Here is a 22,397-nt window from a genome sequence, read left to right on the forward strand (position 1 = left end):
GAAACATCTTCCTAAAGACGCCGACAAAAAAGAAAAACACGTTTATCTATCGTCAAGCCTGGATGAATTTAAAATGAAACACATTAAAAAGATTACCATTTGGTAATCAAATCTTTTCTTAATGACACAGATAATAAGTGTACCAAACTCTGAGAGCACTGTTTGGAATGCGGCCAGTGGTTATGGCACACTGGAGCTCCATTAGGTTTAATGCTTTAACAGATAAAATGATCAAAATTCAACGGTCTCGTATACAGTGTTAGACTAAAATCTGGTACAAGCCTTAATTAGGAAGAGTTGAAGTTTAACAAACAAAAAATGGCTTTAATAATGGCATCCAAAATCTGTTTTTTTTTTTTTACAACAATTGCAACTTTGTTTGTTAAAGGATAAACATTACAATATAAGAGGAGGAAAGAGAGAAAAACTGAAAATTAATCTTTTCACTCGGGTAAAGTTGAAGGTTTTGTCCACTTGAAGAGTAAATTGTTTTGCAAAACCAAAAATAAACCAATGGTTCATGAACCAACCAACCATTATACCTGCTCTACAAAGTTGTTAACATTATACATGCTAAACAGTCATATTTTTCTTTAACTTTCCTACCTGATATCAGATGAGGATACTAATTAAAAACCAAACAAAAAAGGCCAAAGTTCTCCGTAACCAGAGTGATTAATTAAATATGACAGTTTGATACTGCAGTTTTCAGAAGAAAAGAAAAAGCACTGTTATGTAAGGGGAGTTCAAATATAAATCCTCTGGCATTTATTTGAGTATTAAAAAGAGAAAGTAGAACATAAACCACACCAGTAGTTTTAAAGATATTCACAGCCTGATCTTTAAAAGTAGTCAGACTTATTAAACGTGTAATAATAATAGATTTATACATTTACGAGGATTTTCAAAGGTAACTCAACGTAGCAAAAAAAAAAAAAGAATACTTAAATGTTGTAATAAGAAAGTACAATACAGTAAATGACAGAGAACCAGTGATCTTTTTGATGTCAACAGAAATGTGGGGGTGTGGTTTCAAGGTAGTTTTATTTGTATGAAATACTATACAGTGTAATGCCTATGAGCAGCAGGTTGGTGAGGCCAGGTCAACGTCCTCTGAAGTGTCATAACATAAGCTGCCAAATTTAAACTGCTTACTAAAATTATGCTCAAGCACAAGAGAATCAACTGTGTCAACTGTGAGTTCTGTTGAAAAAATGTGTTGAAATTTTGAAAAAATGTTTATGTTGCTCTGTTGAAAATAAATAGAACCCAGTAACTGGCATCTATAGATTTTTTTTCTAATTGAAATCAAAGAGTTTTTCCCCCAACCCTTGAATCTACATGATTCTCAATGTAATTAGAATCAGAATGAGGATTTTCCTTTATTCTCCTGACAGTAAAATATACCTGTCCTGTATGTGGCAGCAGTGAATAGTATTTATTCAAAGTACACCTGAATATTTCCTGTCAGTCCTCTCCAGAGTTTGACACAAATTGCTCCCTGTCGCGGTGCTTACCTGGCAATAAAGTGCATTTTTATTTGTGTATGTGCAGTGAAAAGAAAATGTTTTGCTTTTTCTTGCGGCATGCGTTCCTGCCCTGGTTGTTAATTCATGTTTTATAATCAGCACTTTTATCATGAAAAACGGAGATTCAATTTGAATACCTGGACTTATTGATTTGAAAATGTTTTTACTTCTTTGTTCATTTATTTCTTTATTTTCCAGTTATCTTAACTACCTTTTCAGAGAAAACAGACAAAGATCTTTGCGTCATGCGTTGTGTTTGTACCATCTATTTGTTGCTGCTTCACAGAAAAAAACTAGGCCTGGATACAGATCCGTGGCTCTGAAGTTGAAGATGCTTCTGTGTCATTTATAGCCAAACAAGGCTTAAAGAAAAAGAAGAGTCAGCGAAGATTCTCTTCAAGATATGGCTGAGGAAGACTCAACCATCTCCAACCTTCTTACATCTGTTGACAGCCTCCCAGCATTTCAAAGAACCTCCCAAACAGCTGCATACAGTTGGACCAAATAAACACTGAGCCTTCACTCGGCTACTGCAGGAATCCTCGCAGTCACAGTGATTCATGGAGTCTATTTAGTGTTGCGTGGGAAGTTGATGCTAAAAAAGCCTTTGTTCTAATCTCACTGTATGGAAGCCTTGGCCATTGGGATTTGCAGCTGCCAGACTGTGAGCTATTGATGTTTTTCTACTCACAAAACAACCAACTGGCCACCCGATCTCAAAACTTAATGGCTAGGTTTGAAAACACATACAAGGAACTTGACTACATTATCCTGGTAATCACCTCTGCATAAAAAATAAAGAAAAAAGAACGATGCTGGACAGAGTAAGGAAAATGATACGGTACACAGGGACAAATGCAGAATTATACTTGGGATCCTCGACTTACGTCAGAGTTCCATTCGTACGATGCAACATAACTTGATTTTTGCCGTAAGTCTAAATTCACATACTGTACATAAGTACCGTTGTCACTCACCCATGCTAACACAGTGGTAACACCATAATATAGGACAGAAAACGTCACAGGAGTCTGACTTGTGCTACATAAGTACCGTTGTCACTCACCCATGCTAACACAGTGGTAACACCATAATATAGGACAGAAAACGTCACAGGAGTCTGACTTGTGCTTGGGATCCACAATGAAGGGCAAAAGGTTCCCCCCCCCAAAAAAAAAAAACACAAACGAATGAAAGTGAAGCACAAAAGATTGTAAACAAAGCTGCCTTCCATGTGAATAAAGTGATTTTAAATTTAACATTTAGCAATAAAACTGTTATATTGACTATATATCCTACTAGACAATTCCATCTTCTGTGGTAATCCTTATTCGTTTGTGAGTGACTGGATTCATGAGAAAAAAAATGGAATAACACGTATAGATACAAGTTCATGTCCTTTCTGAATTTTCTTATTTTTGAATTTCTTTTTTTGACTTTTCAGATGTGACTGTGCTTCACAGAGGTCATTGAAAACATGAAGAACGGCCTTGAACTCATGTAACCAGTTTTTAACGTGGTTTACACACAAACAACAAAGTTGGAAGAAAAAGTTAAACTAAATGCCAACTGAGTTTTGTAACATTGTGAGAAATTATGTCATCACAGCACCGACCAAAATATACTGACTCTGATTTAAAAGAAACTTCTACCTATCTTTACAAACAAGTGAGGTTAGGACACACAGAAAACCTTTTCGACATTGATTTGTTTAAAACATCCTGAATGAGTGTGAATCACATTAAATAAATTGGGCCTCTTGATCTTTCGAACAGCGGCACAGCTGAAGTAGGGTCTGGGCGTGAATTTTTACCCACTCAACATGTGTGCGCAACGTTTGAGTGTCAACCACCTGAGAAGCAGTTCACAGTGTCAGTGTTTGCCTTTGAACATTTGCTACACTCCTCCACGGGGCATGTCAGAGTTGGCAAAGATTAGCAGCTTTGAGGACTGCATAAAAGGAAGCTGCTGATTTTCTGAAGTATGTTTATATGATGTACTATAAACAGTTACTCACAAAACGTGGCTGTAATTTACTGCCAGGCACGACTGTTGAGAGAGACACCAGTTCAGAAACTCCTGCAAAGGTCTGTGAAAGTTGAACAAAGTTATTGCCATTGTTGCAGATTATATAAAGGGAAGAGAGAGGCAGGTCTGTTACTGGGCTTGCACTGAGTTTTTTTCATTGTATTATATAAAATTGTGTTTGATTCTGTTTGATTTGTGTTTGAAATAAATTGTGACTGTGTCTCTGACATTAGCAAATAAATCTACTGTTGTCTTCATGACGACCAATCATGATAAAGTCATGATAATGACCCCATGATAACCCAGAAATACCCAGTCTATAAATTAATTAATTACTTAAAAAGTGCCTACAAGTTGGCACTTTAAAGAAAAGTTCAATACCATATCTTACTGTCTAAGACATTTGTCTCCTAACCAGGTACCTAAAACCTCCCAGTGAACATGTTATGGCACACTGCAATATTTATTTTATTATTTCAATTTGTTTTTGCATTAAACAGGAAGTCGAACATTCTTTTAAAATTTAAAAATTTAATTCTCATTGGAGTTAATTTTTAACGACCTATTCTCCTCTTTTTATGTTTACCATCCACACAGTTTGATTGGCCTCCACTGTCAATTTTTCCTGTTGGTTCCACTGCGTTCAGATAGTGTTAATACGTGTACCCTATACTTCACATTCCTTATCATCAGACAATCTTGGTGTGTTTTTTTTTTCTTGAAATGTTTCGACGGTGAGCTCCTGTCCAAGACAGCAGTCCATGTGTAGGATAGTAAAAATGCCCCCTCATCTGGGTTATCAGGTGTGTTGCACACTTTGTTATTTCTATGGCTTCTGTAACCAGCGTTGATGTTCGTGCCTTAGTAAAAACAGCCTATAAGGACACATCACTGTGACATCAAGTGAGTCCACTGAAGAAGATGAAGTTCACCATCGAAACATGTCAAGGTAAAAACACACCTCAACTGTCCTTTTTTTTTTTCTTCTTGTTTTGGGGCTCATATACTGCACACGTCACCATCTACAGTATGTAGTTGTTCAGTACATGACCCTCTACTACAGTTCAGTTTGACCAGCATTTTATCCCACACTGCTACATGGAGACTTTTTGTGACTATAATGGCAGAACTGTTTACAGCTGTGATCACAGAGGAGGTACTGCAGAGTACCTTCAAACACACTGACACAAAGTGACCAGATGGCCTGCAGCGTCAAGTTCCTGGTGTCACGTCAGCTCGATGCTGAAGGTCACTCCGCAATAAAAAGCATGTTCACTGACCCAGTGTTTTCAATGTCGAAGCCTTATTCCCTCCTCACGTGACACCAATTAATCATAGTCTTTTGAGAAGCAGCTTCCATCTATCATCCAACATGTAGCTCAGTGATGGGGTTTTTTCCCTTCATGAAAGAGTCCAAAGGGTCATTTTTTTCTCTAGATGCCACAGTCGTCATACCGACCGTGGATTAGTCCACATGTCTGAACTTGAATCACGGTAGGCACAATTCACCAATCAGACAATCTGAAGCCTCTGCTTTGTTCTACAGCCCAATGACGAGCTATACTGTGTAATAGCCCTGCTGGTCAGCTCTGCAGGTGTCTCTTTGTGTTGTCAGAGACTCTTTCAGTGATGAGCCAGACATTTTCAACAGGACACAGAAACTATTCTAAAGGCAGCAAAGAAAGTGCATTGCTCTAATAAGGCACCGGCATTGTCCTGCTGGAAAATCCACAAAGAGCTGCTCCACAAAGACAGCACCCTGATGTGAGGACGATCTTTTCTATAATTCTATATAAACCTACACTTCACTGGCGCTGGACCCAAACTCAATGATTTCTTTGGCACCGTATTTCAGGGCCCATCCTTTAACTAATTAATCGTAACACGTACACTTCTAAGTGTTAAATATGAACCGAGGGAACTCTGAGGTATCAGTGATTACTCTTCTTTTCTTACAATTTGAATTTCAACCATATACCTATTCCCTGAAACATGATACAACACCCGACTCTTGTGATTGGTATTGACTTAAGAAGTGTAACATAAATTACGTGAAACTGAACGGAACATTGCTCTGTCACCAAAGTGACAGTGGTCTCAACATCGTACTTGAAACAATGCAGCTTGGCATTGTGTCATACAGAGTGAAAATACAATTAACGCCATCAACCACCAAGCTGTTGTGTCGCTCTCCTCTACAGCACGTACCGCGGGAGTGTTCACTGACTACGTACAGATATTTACAACCTTGGGATTTAAAGGCCTTCTAAATTATTGTCATTTCACTCACAGATATTCATCTTACTAAGGTTAGACAGTCTTGCAGGATGACCTTCAGCTAGCATAATAAATTATTCATTCTTTTCCGACTCTAACAGTCAAAGGCAATAGAAATCAGTTAAGCAGAACAGACTGTGACCAGGCCAGTACTCATGTACAGTGAATCAAGGACAGTAAATAATGAGCAAAAGATATCTGAACCAGGGTGAAACCAGGAGGTTATTGTAATGTAAAAGGTGGAACAACTTCAAACTACTTGACAATCGTGCAGGGGCGCTGCCGGGAATTCTGGGGCCCATGAAAGGATATGACAATCTCCAAGGAAAAACTTAAACAATATTGACATCTGGTAGAGGGTCTGATGGGTGTGTATGTGTGTGTGTGTGTGTGTGTCAAAATGGAATTTCTTCAAACACATTGCATCAATTGTGACTTGCTAACAATGTGGAGCAACCTCATTAGGTGCTTTGCTTCTGATTGGACAAAACTAAATTCCAAACATGTTTGTGGCATGAGTGTCAGTGATCTGATTGGGAGAAAAACCCTAATTAAAAACTTATATTTAAAAAGCCTTAGACCTGATCCTTGCTCCACCTGAATCCTATTTGCATAATGATTCTGGACACATTGAAAATGTCTGTGACATTCAGACTATTGCCAAATGAGTTTGCACAATGCTGATTATGCCTACCTGTCCGTGGCCCTCTCTGCTTCCATTGCAGTCTTTCAATGTCTTGTTGCCCGGCAACTTTTGAGCAGCATGCACAGGAACTGATTTGTTTAATGTCAAGGCTGACATTGAAGCAAGACGGAAGCACGGCAGCCACAAAGTAATTCATCTGCAGGCATGTGAAAGTGTGACTGACAACATAAATGGATCCTGAGAAAACTGCAGCTTGGTGTAAATTCAAAACAGGGGCCTATGTTTGCTGTTCAAACACATCCCACAAATAATTGTTTTATTTCAGTTCAACGAGACCAAGCAGGAGCACAAATACAACATCTACACTAACAACTAACATTTTTATTATTGCCATTATATTCAACAAGCCAGACGGTGACCAAGAGCACTGAAGCACGACTGAGGCATGACAAGGACACCGGGAAACAAGTGGATACGATTAAAATGTGATAGGAAACAAAGCGCGTGAAGATGAAGATGATGTACAGAGAATATCCAATATGTATGATATCAGCACTTCAGCGTAATCAACAGTGATGAAAACAGTACCACCCCCAGTTACAAAAACTTGTACAGCAATTCTTCTTTTGAACATTAGCAGATGCAGTGATAATATGCTGTGCTCTGTCGTCACTCTGTACCACTGAACAACAAAATATTTTGGGAGTGATAAAATACATGTCTAGTCATACTGCAATATACTTCACAGTACACCAAGATGCATTTTTCAGCCCAGATAAAATATGTGAACCATGATTTAGACTAAATAGATCATGGACCACACGAGGATGACATTTCTAACATTTTAAATACAACCACTACATCATCACACCAACTGTATCACATCAGGTGTATGTAATAAATCTGTGTTCTACCCTTCCCCACACAAATATAACCTAAACTTTTAAGAGTTTTTTAGAGTTTTTTTATACAAGACAACAACTTCGAAACTGAAAATAATCAATTAAGCGAGCTGCAAACAAAGTGTGCGTTATGAGTATTTATGAGCACTCACAATGTGCAGTCACACCACGGTCATATGCTCGGATGCTGCTCACAACAAATTACAAACATCATCCTCTATAAAAAGAAGCACATTGCATTACACAGAGTCCACTACGGCAGATGGACACTAGGAATCACTGCTGGTCTGAGCAATGTATCTGTCACTGTGGGTGAATGGAGAATCAGCTTCTTACACTGGACAAATTGAACTCATTTGATTCACATTTGACAACGATGGTTTTGAATGGCAATGAAATCCTCAATCAGACCTTGTGAGCACCGAGTGCTGAGATCATATGGTGACATGCGTTTTCTGATCACTTTGTACACATTTCACAGAAACATTGCCGGAATTTATATTCTGCTTCAAGCAATCACAACGAATATATGTGAAGGGAACGGCTAAAAATAACATAGATTAGATCACAGCTTGTAAATAAATCACATTTTCTCCACATTCTTCTGTATTTCTATGGATATTCTCTGAATGGCTTTTAAAATATCTGTTGATTCAGTCAAAAATACAGACTTTTAAATAAAGGGAGTAAGGCCACTGTGAAACAGGACATTGACGGAATGGACAAAATCTCCAATAAAGACTAAATCTATAAAACACGCAGCTGCTGCTGCTGTCTAATGTTTTTCTTCAGCTGTGATTAAAGATTTCACAGTATCAAGATGGGGCTTAAATGACAGAAATTAGTCTTTCTCAAATCAGTGCGGCTGCTTAATCAATGTTGGGTGAGTATTATCTGTATTTCATACGAAGGACTGAAGAAAAAGAAGAACTCAGTTTTTTTAAATAATTAATTCAATTTTGACACACTGGTGACATTTACTTGACTCTTTACTCTCTGTTCTTTTTTGGTTTGATAATTGTTGGGTTTTTTTTAAGTCAGATAGATGTTCTGACAGGGCCTTGATCTTTAGGAACATTTAGGAACAATCATCCAGTGTTAGCGGTTACCTTCAAAGAACCAACAGTGTCCCACTACTGCTGGGTCTTAAGTCTACACTGGGGGACGGGGAGTAAACAATAATTGACAGTACTTACTGCAGTTGTTCATCCGTCAAACCAACAGGCCACTTGTCCACAACCTTGGTCCCCGTGCAGCGGATGTACTGTAACAAGTGGATGTTAGAAATGACAATTAAAAATGTAATACCAAGAAATAAGCCCACAGTCATACTGTGTTCTGTTTGTAAATTAAAATTTCAATAATACTAATCGTTTACAATGTACCAGTTCGGTCATCCATCAGAAAGGGTAGAATGGATAAGATAATTCCTTTCATTCTAGAACACTCAAACAATTCTTCCTGCTTAGCCCGCAGCCATTTGCATCATCATAATCGTTACTGGAGCCTCGGAAATTGGTTTTTAGTTAATCAGTAACAACAAAACATGACTGAGAGAAGGAGAAATTTCAAGCAGTCGCTCAACCCATTTTTTTTACTGCAACAATTTTATTTTCATTAGTTCTGACAATCACATTTTAATTGTTAAGAAAACATCTGGGGTGCAGAACTTTACAGGGTCCCGATGGATACCAGCAGCTGTGCCCTGCCCTTCAGTCTGGGCATATATTTCCTGGCCATGAGGAAAAGACATTTAAATTGTATCATATGGACATATATATTAGGTCTGTTGAAATCAAATGTGTTAATCACATTAATTCTTTTGTGAATATTTTAATTAAACATTTAAACACATGCAAAGAACTACACAAACATAGTCAATACATGTTAGTATTTGTACACTCTGCAGGAGCCTATTATGCCTTCCAATGCGACACAAATGTCACACGTCTACCTGCTGTTTGCCTTTCTGATCATACAAAAAAAAATTAGGAATGACAATTGAACTTAATTAATCATGAAAAATTATAATTGTGATTAATCATATTATTACTGCAAACATCAACTGTTATTAATTGCACAAAAGTACATTTTTCTTTTGTGCATTCTTATTCAGTCACTGGGTTTGTACTGGTTAATAAACGGTTTTATTAAAAACTGTTAAAGTTTTTAGAAAACGTCTTTGATCATTAGATAAAAACCAGATGACTGTGGAGTAATAGACATGCCAACCTGTGCAACGAGATAAGGAATCACGTTTTATTGCACGGCGTCAGAGGCAGGTCTGTGAAGAACAGCACTTCACGGAACAGTATTTAGAGTGACAGTTGTACAATACAGTTGTAAAAGGTCAACTACTGGTTCACTGGTGTTGTAGCTATGTCCTTTGAGGAAACATCGGACCCTCCAGCTACATGACAGTTGGACTTCCTCTGGTAATGAACATCAGTTACTGCAGCCGTCTGCCTTGTAATGAAATCTTTATCTCTCCGCGTGAAAAACACAATGTTACTATTGGAAATTTTTTATGGAAAACAGTGACGTAGAAACAGTCCCAACACTTTTCTTGCTCATTCCTACTTTAACCCTGTATGGTCTTTCAATTATCTGCTCAATTTCTAATACGAATAAATTACCTGAAGTCAGGCATTAATACTCGTAGAAAATAAAGACCAAAAATTATTCAGTATTAATGTAATTATTATTCAGTGTAGCGACCTCTTGTCTACAACAGGCAGTAGATGATAAATAAAGTTTGACAGGCCAGACAGATCCTGTGTGACAATGCACCAGCTTCAGGCAAATATAGGATCATGCATCAAACAATCGTTAATTGGACAACAGAATCAAGGCAGCGATGCATCTGACAAAAGCTGAGGACACGGTGTCTTCTTCCTTCATTAACCTGATGAGATCTCCTAATTTGTTTGTTCACCTTTTTTTTTTTTTTTACAGTTATCAAATAATCCTCTCTCAAATCTGTCTGTCATGATTAAAAACTGCTAAACACACTGTTCCAATGTGAGTTCCCAAATGACTGAAACTTCATTCAAATAAAAAGTAATGGGACCCTGTGGCTGGATACGTGTCTCTTTAACAAATGTGTTTTGAGCCACACATGCCAACACTGGTTAGCATGTTGAGCTAACAGCACAGGGCTCACAGACAGAACTCCTGGTCCTTCTCTATGGAGGACTAAACTTGGATACTATTTGTATGGATGCCAGAGTGAATTGCTCACACATTCACAAAGTTTTTCCTGAACTGGAATGGTGCAGGGTGTACATGCTCACTCACATCCAACCACTGGGATTGGGAAAAGAAGAGGAAGTGAAAGAGAATGAATGAATGGATGCCTGAGGCTAATATACTGTACATGACCAGACTATAGAAGGGACTTCTCATATTGATCATTTTTAAGTCAATGACTTGAGCTACCGTGATAGGAAGAGTAGCGGTTTCATATTGGATTTCTGTGTTTTGTTCTCTCCACATTAATGGTATATGTTGTTTACCAGACCAGAGATGCAAAATGTGAGGCTGTACGAATTGCAGTTCAAGGACACGTGGATTTTAATAAATGACCATGAATAAACTAGACTAGACTACAGCAAAAGTGATTCTTACATTCACGTGGGCACATGTTGGACCAACATGAGTAGAGCTACATGACGTCCAGGTTTTATGTTGTTTTGCAAAACAAATTCTCTATCTTGTGTTATTTCTACTGCTGTATTTTGCAATAAACAACTTTTTTTGCAGCTCTGATGAATTGTATTAAATTTGTATAAACTTTCACGTTATTTCCCAGTCGACTTCACTTCAACCATATTGGTCATCCCTTCTACCTATCCCTACATAAATAATGTATATAAAAAGTTGACTACAATGATTTCGTGTGGAGCAACAGTTCAACCTGAAATTAATTTCCTCACAGTCTAATTTCGGAGTTCCAACATGGCCGTATTTAACAGCTCGGCTGGGAAAATGTGTCATGTTTTATCACCACGGCAGAGACAGATGACTTGGCAAAATTTAAATTAAATCTGTATTCTGCAAGCCAGGAAAAACATTTCCTCCTCTCAAATTATTCAAATTATGCATGCCGTATTTTTCTTTTATGTAAACTAACACTGGGTTTGGTAATGACACCCCCTGAATACCAGCCCCACCCAAGGGTGTCTTAATTTGTCAAGGTGAAACTCCTACTACATTACCTGGTGCAGTTTATAGTTTGGGGGGGGGGGGTGTAGACGGGGTGGCGGTGGGAGGGATATACTTAAGGACAGTGAAAAAACAATTATTGGAAACATTTTTCATTTTCCGGGCCCTAGACCTGCAGTGATGAGAGGCGTAGAGAGAATGAGGAACTGGAAGGAAACGGGTCGGTTTAGAAATTAATTACCGGGGGGAAATTATTAGTTGGCTGTGAGCTGAGTGAGACGAAATGAAGACTTGAAATGTGAGCAAAGCTCAAAATGATGCCAAGAGGTCAGACATGACATGAATCAAGAAAACTGAGAGAAGAAAAGACAGAACACCATGGTCGGGGGAAGAAAAATAAATCATTTTCTATATTAGTTTTTGGCACCTCCCCCCACCCCCCATTGTCTAGTTTTAAAACATAGGTACATATTTCAAAAGCTGTGTAAGTCAATAGTGGTTACTAAACTACAGAAATGTTCCTTTAGGAAGAGAATGGAGAGCAATACAAAAGGCAAAACATGTCTGAGTATTCTCTATAAATGCAGTGGTTTTTTTAAACCTTTGTGTAATATTTACATATGCCATGCTTTATATCTATATATTACAGTAGACATTGTATTTTGATGTGCAGGATTTCCTTTTTCTTAAGTGGAGTAGTTTACATTCCAGTCTTCCCATGTGCAATGTTTTATATTCCAGTTTTCAGAAGTGAAATATTTAATTTTCTATTCCTCTTATGGTCAACTTTTAGTATCACAGTCTTTTGTGTGCATTTTGCAACACCTTACGGTTTATACTATAATATTTAATAATCTTTTAATTATTCATCACTGTGACATTTATCCTTTATTGTCTTACCTTGAAACTTAATCTTTGTTGCTTTACTTCTACTTACCCATTTAAAATATCTTATGTTTACCTAAATGTACCATAATAATAATCGCCCAGGAGAATTAGATACAATTGTCTGAATCTGAATCCGAGACACAACAACATATAGTAACATTAAAAAGCCAAAGGTGTTCGAGAGGCTCTTCAAACTTGTGGGCCTGTTCTGACTTTCAATCAAACAAAGATGAGTTAACAAGAGCCCTTCTGGTGGTCTGTGACTCAGTGTCGAGTGTCTAGACTGAAAGAGAAATTCAATTACATACAGCTGCCATTATCGTGGCCTTCCTTTAACTGTCACTGTGCTGTTTCGGAGGGGAAGTTCAAACATTTCACCTCGGCTGATTTATCACCGGTAGTTGGGCGACCAAAATTGCTGTTCTCACCTCGGTTGTAAAACAAGCCACCTCAGCAGACAGTAATTGCTCTGTGCCCTAAGGTTCATCAAAGCATTAAGATATTGGCTGTATCAAAGTTATTAGTCACACAAAGAGGAAGTGAGTTGAAAAGCCTGCTTTTCACTCGAGTGAGGGGACAAACAAGAACATGGCTACACCTGGGGGTCAACATCAGATTAGTCTGGGTGGCGTCTGCAATATGAGAGCAGCCGCGAGTGGACTTTCAGAAACTAAAACTGAACCAGACTTGATTTGTATTTTTACTGTTTTAGGTACAAGTAATAATAGAACATACAATTAAGAGCACTGTCTCCTGGGTGTGTGTTAGTGTTTTTGGTATGTGTGTGTGCTGTTCTTTAAATGACTGGCTTCTGGGTCAACACTTCAATAATTGGTGAATTTCATTTTACCCCACGCCTCTTCACACTCAGACTTAGGGCTCATTTTGCATGTTCATAATAAGGAGGGTTGTCGTGTTATGGACCTAGACTTTCTCTCGACTTTCTTTGTGTAAGAGCTTAGTTTATTGCATAGAAGGAGCAACTTTACGATGCAGTAATTGATTGTTTTGCTCATAATTGAAGAATATTAAATGCTTACATAAAACAGATTAAAATAAATCTACTTAAATCTGCTTAATTCAGATGTTTGTAATTCTATTTGGTAAAACATATTCTTTGCTGACAAAAAGAGAAAATAGTTTTTACTGATTTTGAGGTGTGTTATTCTTAGATCCGTTTATTTTATTATACATTTTCTCAGTATTATACTTTTATCTACTGTATGACTCATTATGGAATAAGGTAATGAAGCAAAAAAGTAAATCTAATACAAATAAACTCAAATATATTTAAGCTTGTGTAAAACATGTAACGAATTATAATTGAATTTAACAGACGACTATTCAACAAACAATGAAAATCATTTTCTAAAAGGGGATTTTGTGCCACACTGTTAAATCAATAAGGACTTTCTCTGTAAATCCAGCTGTATTTCTAACTAAACTGTGTATCTGTGTTTCTTTTGTCTACACAGTACATGTGGTATATGTTGGTGACAGAAAGTTCCCGGGAACAAAGTGGACCTGAGGGTTTAGGGACCCTTCACAGCTGTGAGGGTACCAGGAAACAGGTTTCCTTCAATAAAGGAGTGGAAGTGATTAGGATGTGGGTTCATCGTAGAAAAAGATGGGTGAGAGGTAGGGCGTCCAGAGATTTTTTATTTTTATTTTCTTCAATTTGTAACAGGAATACTTCAAACAGGAGACTGGAGGGGGATTTGTAGAAAGGCAACATTATACACTATGATGGGTATGTAATCCTATCAGAGCAGAACCAGTGAGGATTTAAATCTTCACATCATATAGGAACAGAAGTGCAACATAAACTGAGGACCTGTGTACTCCTAATAACTAATACTAATTCAATTAAATATAATATTTTATGAGGATAATATAAGATTATTTCACTTCATGTTTTCCTTTTTATCAACTTTGTTTATTTTTTTATTTTTTTTCTAAATTTCCATCTTGACTTCATTTCTAATTAAAAAACCCATATTAACAATATTAACGGTATTATCGAGGAACAAACCAAACATTACACTGTCCACAGGCCTGATCTTAAATTGTCTTTGGGTCTAGGCCATAATGTTCATTACTGCTGATGTAAATTGCCTCTTTTTCTGTCAGAGAACCAAATGTTTACTGTTTAATTTGGGAATAAATCTCATATTACAAATAAAAGTCTTCATAAGATCAATGACGGGCAGGAAACAAAGCAGTGATTTATTCATAATGCCGCTCTGTTCCAAACTATCAAATGCAGACGGAGAACTCCAAAAAAACACCTGGAAAGCTGTACTTTTGAAGCACTTTTGTAGTGTATTTTTCTTATTCTTTATTTAATATAAATATCTGTTTACATATTTGTCAATTTCTTGTAATATACTTAAAATCTTAGGCCTAAAGTATTTGTGTTATTGTAGTCTCCCTGCATGTTTACAGAGCGATGCTGTACTCCACATTCTCCAACTAACAACTCTATTTCAAAGCAAAATATTAGATAATACCAGATAATATTTTGATTTTTCAGCTCATATCAAAAAATGTTTTGAAAAATAAGGAAAATAAACTCTAAGTATTGACGTATCATTCAGCCAAAATGCCTGTAAAAATCAACAGAAATGTCCTCTTTGTGCCAAAACAGATAGACACACAGTGGACAATGTAATATAGTTAGGTTTTATCCCAGTAAAGTAGAACAAAACCTAAACCACCAAACCACAATCCTTGTGTTTTTAGGAGTTTCATCAGCCAAAAAAGTTCCTCAGTGATGGATTGATTAATGCGTCCAAACACCTATTACAGTCTTTTGCCAAAAAATTTCATTTTTGCTTTTGGTTTTCTTGGACACAAAAGTTTTGAGAACAAAAAAAAAAAGCAGCCTTTGTCCTTAGCAGTCCAAGGAGATGTTTCATTGTTATCAATGAGATTATTAATCACACGTCAAAGGTTGATAAAGGCCAATAAATTAATGAATGGATCACTCTGCAGTGTCTGCTTGATTTAGAACCAGGTGGACAGGATTCTGACATCGATCCTTTCATTTCCAAACAAGTGCCATGGCTAAATTGATGGGTGATTAAAGTGAGACAAGATTGATGGTTTCACATAAGGATAGTGGACCGTCCCAATCTCCGAATTCCTAATGGCCTTAAGGTCCTTTTTCTATCCTTTCTCTCTCTCTCCCTCTCTCTCTCTCTCTCTATCCCTCTCTCTCTATCTAATTTTAAAGAGCTTTAAGAGCTGCTGTTGCTGAGTTTTGCAAAATGGAAAAGCTTTGTGATTATTATGCATGGGATGATCTGGAAGCTAAAGAACCATAATTTAATTTAATAAGGTTAGAGATCTATATATTTTGTTGCCTTTATTAAGGTGGACCTGTTTATATTTTTAATGGATGACAGATATATAATTCAATGCCATATTTAGTTACTTGCTTCGTAGAGCAATACTGGATTTAGTTCTTAATGAGAATTATATTTGACGAATATTTTTAAATATATGTAAAGAAACATTTTAGATAAATGGATAGTTTGATGTACATATGTTGCAAGTATTTCAAACTTAATTAAATAACTAAGAAATTAGAAGAAAACAACAGGGTTGACCTCTGTTTTAGTCTCTGTTAAAAAGAGGTGGGAAACAATAAACAGAGGTTTTTGTCATGTCTATGAATGGTGATTAATTTGATTAATCATGCTTAATTACAATCACAATTAATCTGATTGAACATGTAAATGGTGTCAAGGCTCGACCACAAACATATAAAGCCACAACACATACAGTACTGTTCACCTTCCAACAATATCAGTGTCAACCATGTACCCACCTCGGGCTTTTCACAGGGTAGATCTGATTGTAAATGCACGATGTGACTGACACTAATAAAACCTTATTTCTGTTTCAGCAATTAGTCATTCATTGTGTCATACTTAAAATTATTGAAGGTCTTTTCATTCTGTCCTCTTGTCTATACTCATCAACACCTCCTTGATGAGCACATCTCTATTAATTACCGGAATAAAAAAAGAAATTACACCACTCCTGAGGGATGATTGATCACAATATGCATCCCTCAAGGCAATTATTACTTTCAAGTACATGTAATTAAATAAGGGAAATATATTGTACACAATTAATTATGACTAATTTAGCTCATTTAAACGGACAGATAAAGCACAGAGTTAAATGCAGTCATATTTTACCTTTTTTATTGGAGGCCTTTGCAGTGCTTACGTCCTTGCTGCTCCTCACAGCAGCCTCTGGAGACCTGAAAATGACAGGAGAGAGATGGCACAGTTGACAAGCCTGCGAGGAGTTTAATTTAATACCCACATTGTCTGGGTATTTCATGAGTAAAATTTCATATTGTCAGCTCGGACAAACACTGGTATGATGTAAGATAGCGTAGTGTGAATGAGAAAGCCCAGTATGAGAAATCAGCCTTAATAACTGTCAGGACCGGCGTCTCCTCTACATACCCTTGTCAGAAATAAATGTAGTCGATTTGACTCTTCACAAAAGCACATCCATTTTACACAAGCCCAAAATTAAAACCTGCAAAAGAAAAATGGTTCAAAGTAGTGAGTCTGCTTTGAACCATATGTATATATATTTTTATATATATATATATTTCTTTATTTCTACAGCAGGGGTCTCAAACTAAAATACAGTTGGCACTAATGCCACTATAATTCCACTGGAGGGCCACATCCGTGTTCAATAACCCCCTCCCCCTCCAAAAAAAAACAAGTATTTTAAAAAAAAAGTCAATATTTCATACAAATACTGCAAATAAGTGCAAAGTCAGTAAATTGTTTTGGTCATTCTTAAATAACCAACTATAAAAAATATTGAAAATAAATTTGAGGACCACGTTATTGTGGTCCCCTTGTCACGGGCTGAGAGTTTCATGTCACTGCTCTACTGTTGATCAATGTTGAAATACAGATTTCACAGAGATTTCATCCAAAAGCCACAAACACTGAAATACATAGAGGAAACCATTCCAGAAAAAAAGGGTAATACCTGCTGGGCACATCTGACATGGAGGCAGATTACTGCTAGTAAAGCCACCACTCAGTGAGCGGTGGTAATGACCCTGAAGCTTAAGAAGAGAGTCAAAGCATCAGGATTTGGCCTTGCACATGGACCACACGGGTACAAACAGGAGACGAAGTGCTCGAATGTGACAACACTACTGTCTGAAGATGAGTATTTCGCAACTAAAATGTAAATCCATGTGATGGTGTAATTGGATTATCTGTTCTCAAAATGTAATGGCTTCTCAGAAACAATGTTGAAATAGAAGATTCGGCTAATCACTTATCCTTAATGTCTGTGCGTTGCCAAGAACCCTGAGCTAGACACATCCATCAAAGGCCGTCGTTAATAATTAAGAGGGATTACCATCCATGTATAAGAAACTGTAAACCAGCAGGGTCATAAATTACCTTCCTAGCAGTGATGGTATGAAACAGATGAGTGACCAACAAAAGCCTGTCAGGCTAACGATAACTAATTATTTACATGCTATTTTCAGAGAAACTAATGACAAAGTCTGTAGAAACCAGTACAGGCGTTACAGTGTGTGACTTTAACAAGTTTTTTTTTTTTTTCAGTGAGTGAATGTTTGGTTCCGACCTTAATGACATGTTGCATCTGTGTTTTCAGCGCCCACATGGGGGACTGCCACTTCTGGGCCACTTGTCTATGCAGCAGCCTCTCTGACACTCCACTCGTTAGTCTGCAGACACCTTGTTCTGCCTATGACAGGCAGACACAGGGGGGTGTGAATTAGAATTCACCTCTAATCACTCTCTAATTCACCTCCTGTCACTCTGCAGGCTCACTCGTAGCAATGATTCAGCCGCATAAGCACTTCATAGCTGAACGCCAGTATGAGGAATTCAATAACAAGATAGCCAGTCGAACACGCCTGCACACATGCCGCTGCTGTAACACAGAAGGCAGGGGGATATAAACAGAGAGAACAAACACACTTGGAGTGGCTGACTATTTAGCTTGGGAGACATTGTTCTTTTATTTGTAAACAAATAGCAATAGTTATTTACCTCTCTAAGGAGGAGAACAGGTAAGAGAAGCATCATGGTTTTTCTTCATATTAGTACACACAACAAATTCTGCTGTCTGCGTTCAACCCGCTGTGAAACATCAGCTCAGTGAACCCTGGAAACAGAAAACCTGGACTGCTGTGTAATGTGTGTGAATAAGAGACTTTGTTTCTGTTGGTTTTCTAAATGTTTTAGGTATCTTCACTGGTTATTCACCCACATCCCCGTGTGATTCTCAAGCTTCGCTGTGATTTTCTCCTGACATGGACACTGGTCTTCAGTTCATTTCAGATTTTTGTTGATTTTAAATCAATATTTTCTGGAAGCGACTAAATAATACTTAAAACTGAAAAAATAGAATTTTCCTCAGAACACTGCCAAATATTGATAGAATGAAACAGACCCAGAGCATTAGTTTCTTCAGAATATTTTGTTATACCCTTATCTAAAATTAGAAAAATGCACGGAAATCTTTAAATACATTATTATATTGGTGATAATATATATATAGACATGCATATATACATACATATATACACAAATATATATATATATGTTATATTTATATATAATCACTAAGCGACTCGAAAAAAAAAGATTTCCGTATTTGTTTTCAATTCCTGAGAGTATATCAGGTTTGTGTTCAACAACAAGACATGGTTTAGAAAGTCAGTAAATTGTAAGTAAATAAACCATATAATGAAATGCAGTATAAAAAGCATTGCATTTCATTTTGTGATATTTGGTGATGTAATGGAAAATGTGTCTGAAAAAAAAAATAGAAAACACATAAAAATGTGGTGTTTGCAAGTGGTCAGTGATGTCCAGACTACTGAATCGTAAAGAATGTATTGATGAGTAACTGACTTTTCATTTCTTCTATAAAAATCACGACTATGTGAAAGAAAAAGGATTGGATGCATGAATGGAACCAATCCCTGTCGAGTCAGTTGTCGTAAGGATAGCATCCAACTAGAGAAATCGTCTTCATTTCCGCATTTATAACATTTAACAGCTGAAATGTTATGCACTTGAGTAAATATTACATTTTAAAAAATGAATGCACTTATTTGGGCTTCCAAGGTGTCATGTGCCCAGACAGATGGAGAGTCGTTACTAAAGTGCAGGACTGCAGACTGTTTTGGTTACTGATGTAGATTATCAATGAATATCAATTCAGTGTCTGGCCCTGAAATGCAGGAGATTAATTTTTCATAACCCTATTTTTTCAGCCACAGAGGATGTGATTTATTTTTTGTGAAATTAAATTGATTTACTGACGTCTGTGTGGCCGTAAAATGGCCCCGAGAAATCAAATAGAAATCAAACTGGGGTTTATCAATCTGTTGCACTGTTGGGTCTTAAAACACCACAAAAACACAATTGATGTTTGAAGGTCAGTGTTAATTAACGAACTGAGTGAAATTGTTCTTAAAGAACTGAAACAGAAATTATCGAGAAAGGTGCAAATAAGCCCTAAGAATGTTACATGATGGCACGGTACCAGAGGTGTTTATTTCCCCCCGCCCTTTGTCTGCTGATGATGCGAGATACCTATACTACCATGGTGCTTCTGGGAGAAGCAGTGATTGAGATGCTCTCATAAAGTTACCATCTGGAAGGGCTTTTAGACAGACTAACACCCGTTCCCAGAGGACAGAGCACTTCCCTGCTGCTGAAGACCTTGAACCACTTCCACAAGTCGGAGCTAGTAAAGTGTTTCTTTCTGGATACCAGACTAAAACATATCTCCTGTTCCAGGAGCCGTTCCCAGAGTGTGCAAAGGAAAGAGAGCACAATTGATAATGGCTTGGGCGAGAACTCCCACAGTTTCTATTTATCAGCCTTTGAGGGCCAAGGCTGCATCGAGCTCTCAAAAGTCATCAATCACTCCTCTTTTCACCTTTTAACCCTGACAGTTCAACAATGCACCATTCGATCCTTTCTAACCCCACAGTCTATAAAAGCTACACACAAAAGCTATATATTTTATATTTATATATTTATATTTTTTGTTCTGAATAGTTTGCATCAAACTACTTCAACGCAATGAATTAGAATAATGGGGGTGCAGGTATGACTCTGGTGTGTTCTATTACTTTAGCATAAAAAAAAATCTATCAATTTGTATGAACTTTCTCAGGTAGAACTAGTAAACATGTAATCACCTTAGTCTCACCTTGAAAAATGTGCACTTGCATTATTATTCAGTGTCAACAGTATTTTACCAAAACAACATGAAAACAATGAAAACATGTCATGACAAAACATGTAAAGAAAATAAGGTCGAAGAAAATACAACACAGTACCACAGCAACCATGGAATCCACACTGAAGTGATTGACAGGGAGCCACATGGGGGCTTTTTTTTTTTTTTTTTTTTTACAGCTACAGAGGTTTTATTTCTGTTTTTAAGGAATACTACAATTTTATTATAAAGTAGTAAAACTTCCATCAATATTGAGCTCGGTCTAGTGATGATGTCTGACTGACTAAGCATGTGATTCACAGCCAACTTCATCAGTAAATTCAAACTGTGATTTATTAACTTCTGTGCCAAAACACTTAACATGATTTACTCAATTCCTTCGAGCTAAAAAAATGCTGAGTCATTCCTGAAATGTTGTGAGGGAGAAACATTTCCATCCACCAAACATTATTCGGGACTTGACTAAGAACTAGTCAAAAACGAATGGACTACTAATCTAACCTGTTTTATTTGTTCATCCATCCACGCATACATCCATCTAATGGTTACACAAAAACTGAACCTTAAATAACTAGCACATCACATGGTGAGCCTATGCAGGGCCAAGCCTGCAGTACTGGACAATTTAAATTTCCAGTCACAACAAATTTGATACATCCATCTAATGGTTACACAAAAAGTCACAACAATGTTAGCCGTCAGCCTCTATTACAGACATTTTCAAAGGGTGTGTCACACACTCCAATAATATTTCTCACAGGTTAGAAAGTTGATCAGAGTCAGTAACAGCTCATACCATTGTATGCATTTAAAAGTATAAAATAATACACAGATTATTCACAACGGGACAACAAGAGAACTTATACAAAAAATGTCACAAAATATGGTATGTCATAAATCCTATGTGTCTCATTCGGTTTTTCCTGTTGTAGCCATGTCACAAGAACCAACGTTACACCAACAGTAAAGTCTTCATAACACAACACCACATGCCATTCAATGTTCACACAGAGCCTCACAACCGTCAAAGTTGTGCAGTGTGAACTGATCCACTACTTAAATACTGCAATGTTGTTAAGAAGGTTTGAAAGGCAAAAGGTTTGACTTTTATCCAGCAGAATTAAACTGTGTTGTGGCTCCTGCACGGAAAACCTTAATGTTTTATAGCTGATACCAGTAATAACCTTGGAGTTTTCCCGGCTCACTGTAAGGTAATAACATGTTAGCTTCTTCTGGTGAGTGTGAGCTTCCTCTCCTGCTCTCCAACACAGAATGCATGCGCAAACTGAGCGACTACAAAACCAGTAATGTGTGCTAACCAGATGGTTGACAATCATCTTCACTGTCCATCTGTGCAGCTCTACTCTGTGGGCTAGATGTTGATAGTTTAAATTAAACAAAAAACATCAGTTTTACTACATACTGTAAGCCCAACTTTACTGGCATTTAGCTGTGATCGTTGTGTTTCAGAGGCAGAACCACATTTGTTTGTTTGGGTTTTTGTTATGATACCACTTTAGCATTCACTAGCCTGGAATTTGATAAAGTGCAGCCAATTTCTATTTGTATCGTCTGTAAATACAAGTTCTATCTCTTTCCTGTTTTACTTAATTACTTAGTTAATTATTATTGTAAGGTCTTAGCAGTTTTTTTTAATTTTACGCATTTACCAAATTA

The 22,397-nt window shown here is 37.1% G+C and overlaps 1 long non-coding RNA gene across 2 annotated transcripts in view; it reads right to left on the reverse strand.

The window, feature by feature from the left end:
• The window catches only part of LOC103383822 (uncharacterized), a 125,098-nt gene that overhangs the window by 97,299 nt on the left and 5,402 nt on the right, over positions 1-22,397 (reverse strand). For both annotated transcript variants that reach the window (XR_522035.3, XR_003050521.1), the window contains exons 3-4: positions 16,643-16,707; positions 8,579-8,646 (exon numbers count right to left, since the gene is read on the reverse strand). This is a non-coding gene — a long non-coding RNA (uncharacterized LOC103383822). The remainder of the gene's footprint in view (positions 1-8,578; positions 8,647-16,642; positions 16,708-22,397) is intronic.

This window comes from Cynoglossus semilaevis, chromosome 9 (genome assembly GCF_000523025.1).
Source record: "Cynoglossus semilaevis isolate Cse_v1.0 chromosome 9, Cse_v1.0, whole genome shotgun sequence".
Classification (NCBI taxonomy): Eukaryota; Metazoa; Chordata; class Actinopteri; order Pleuronectiformes; family Cynoglossidae; genus Cynoglossus; species Cynoglossus semilaevis.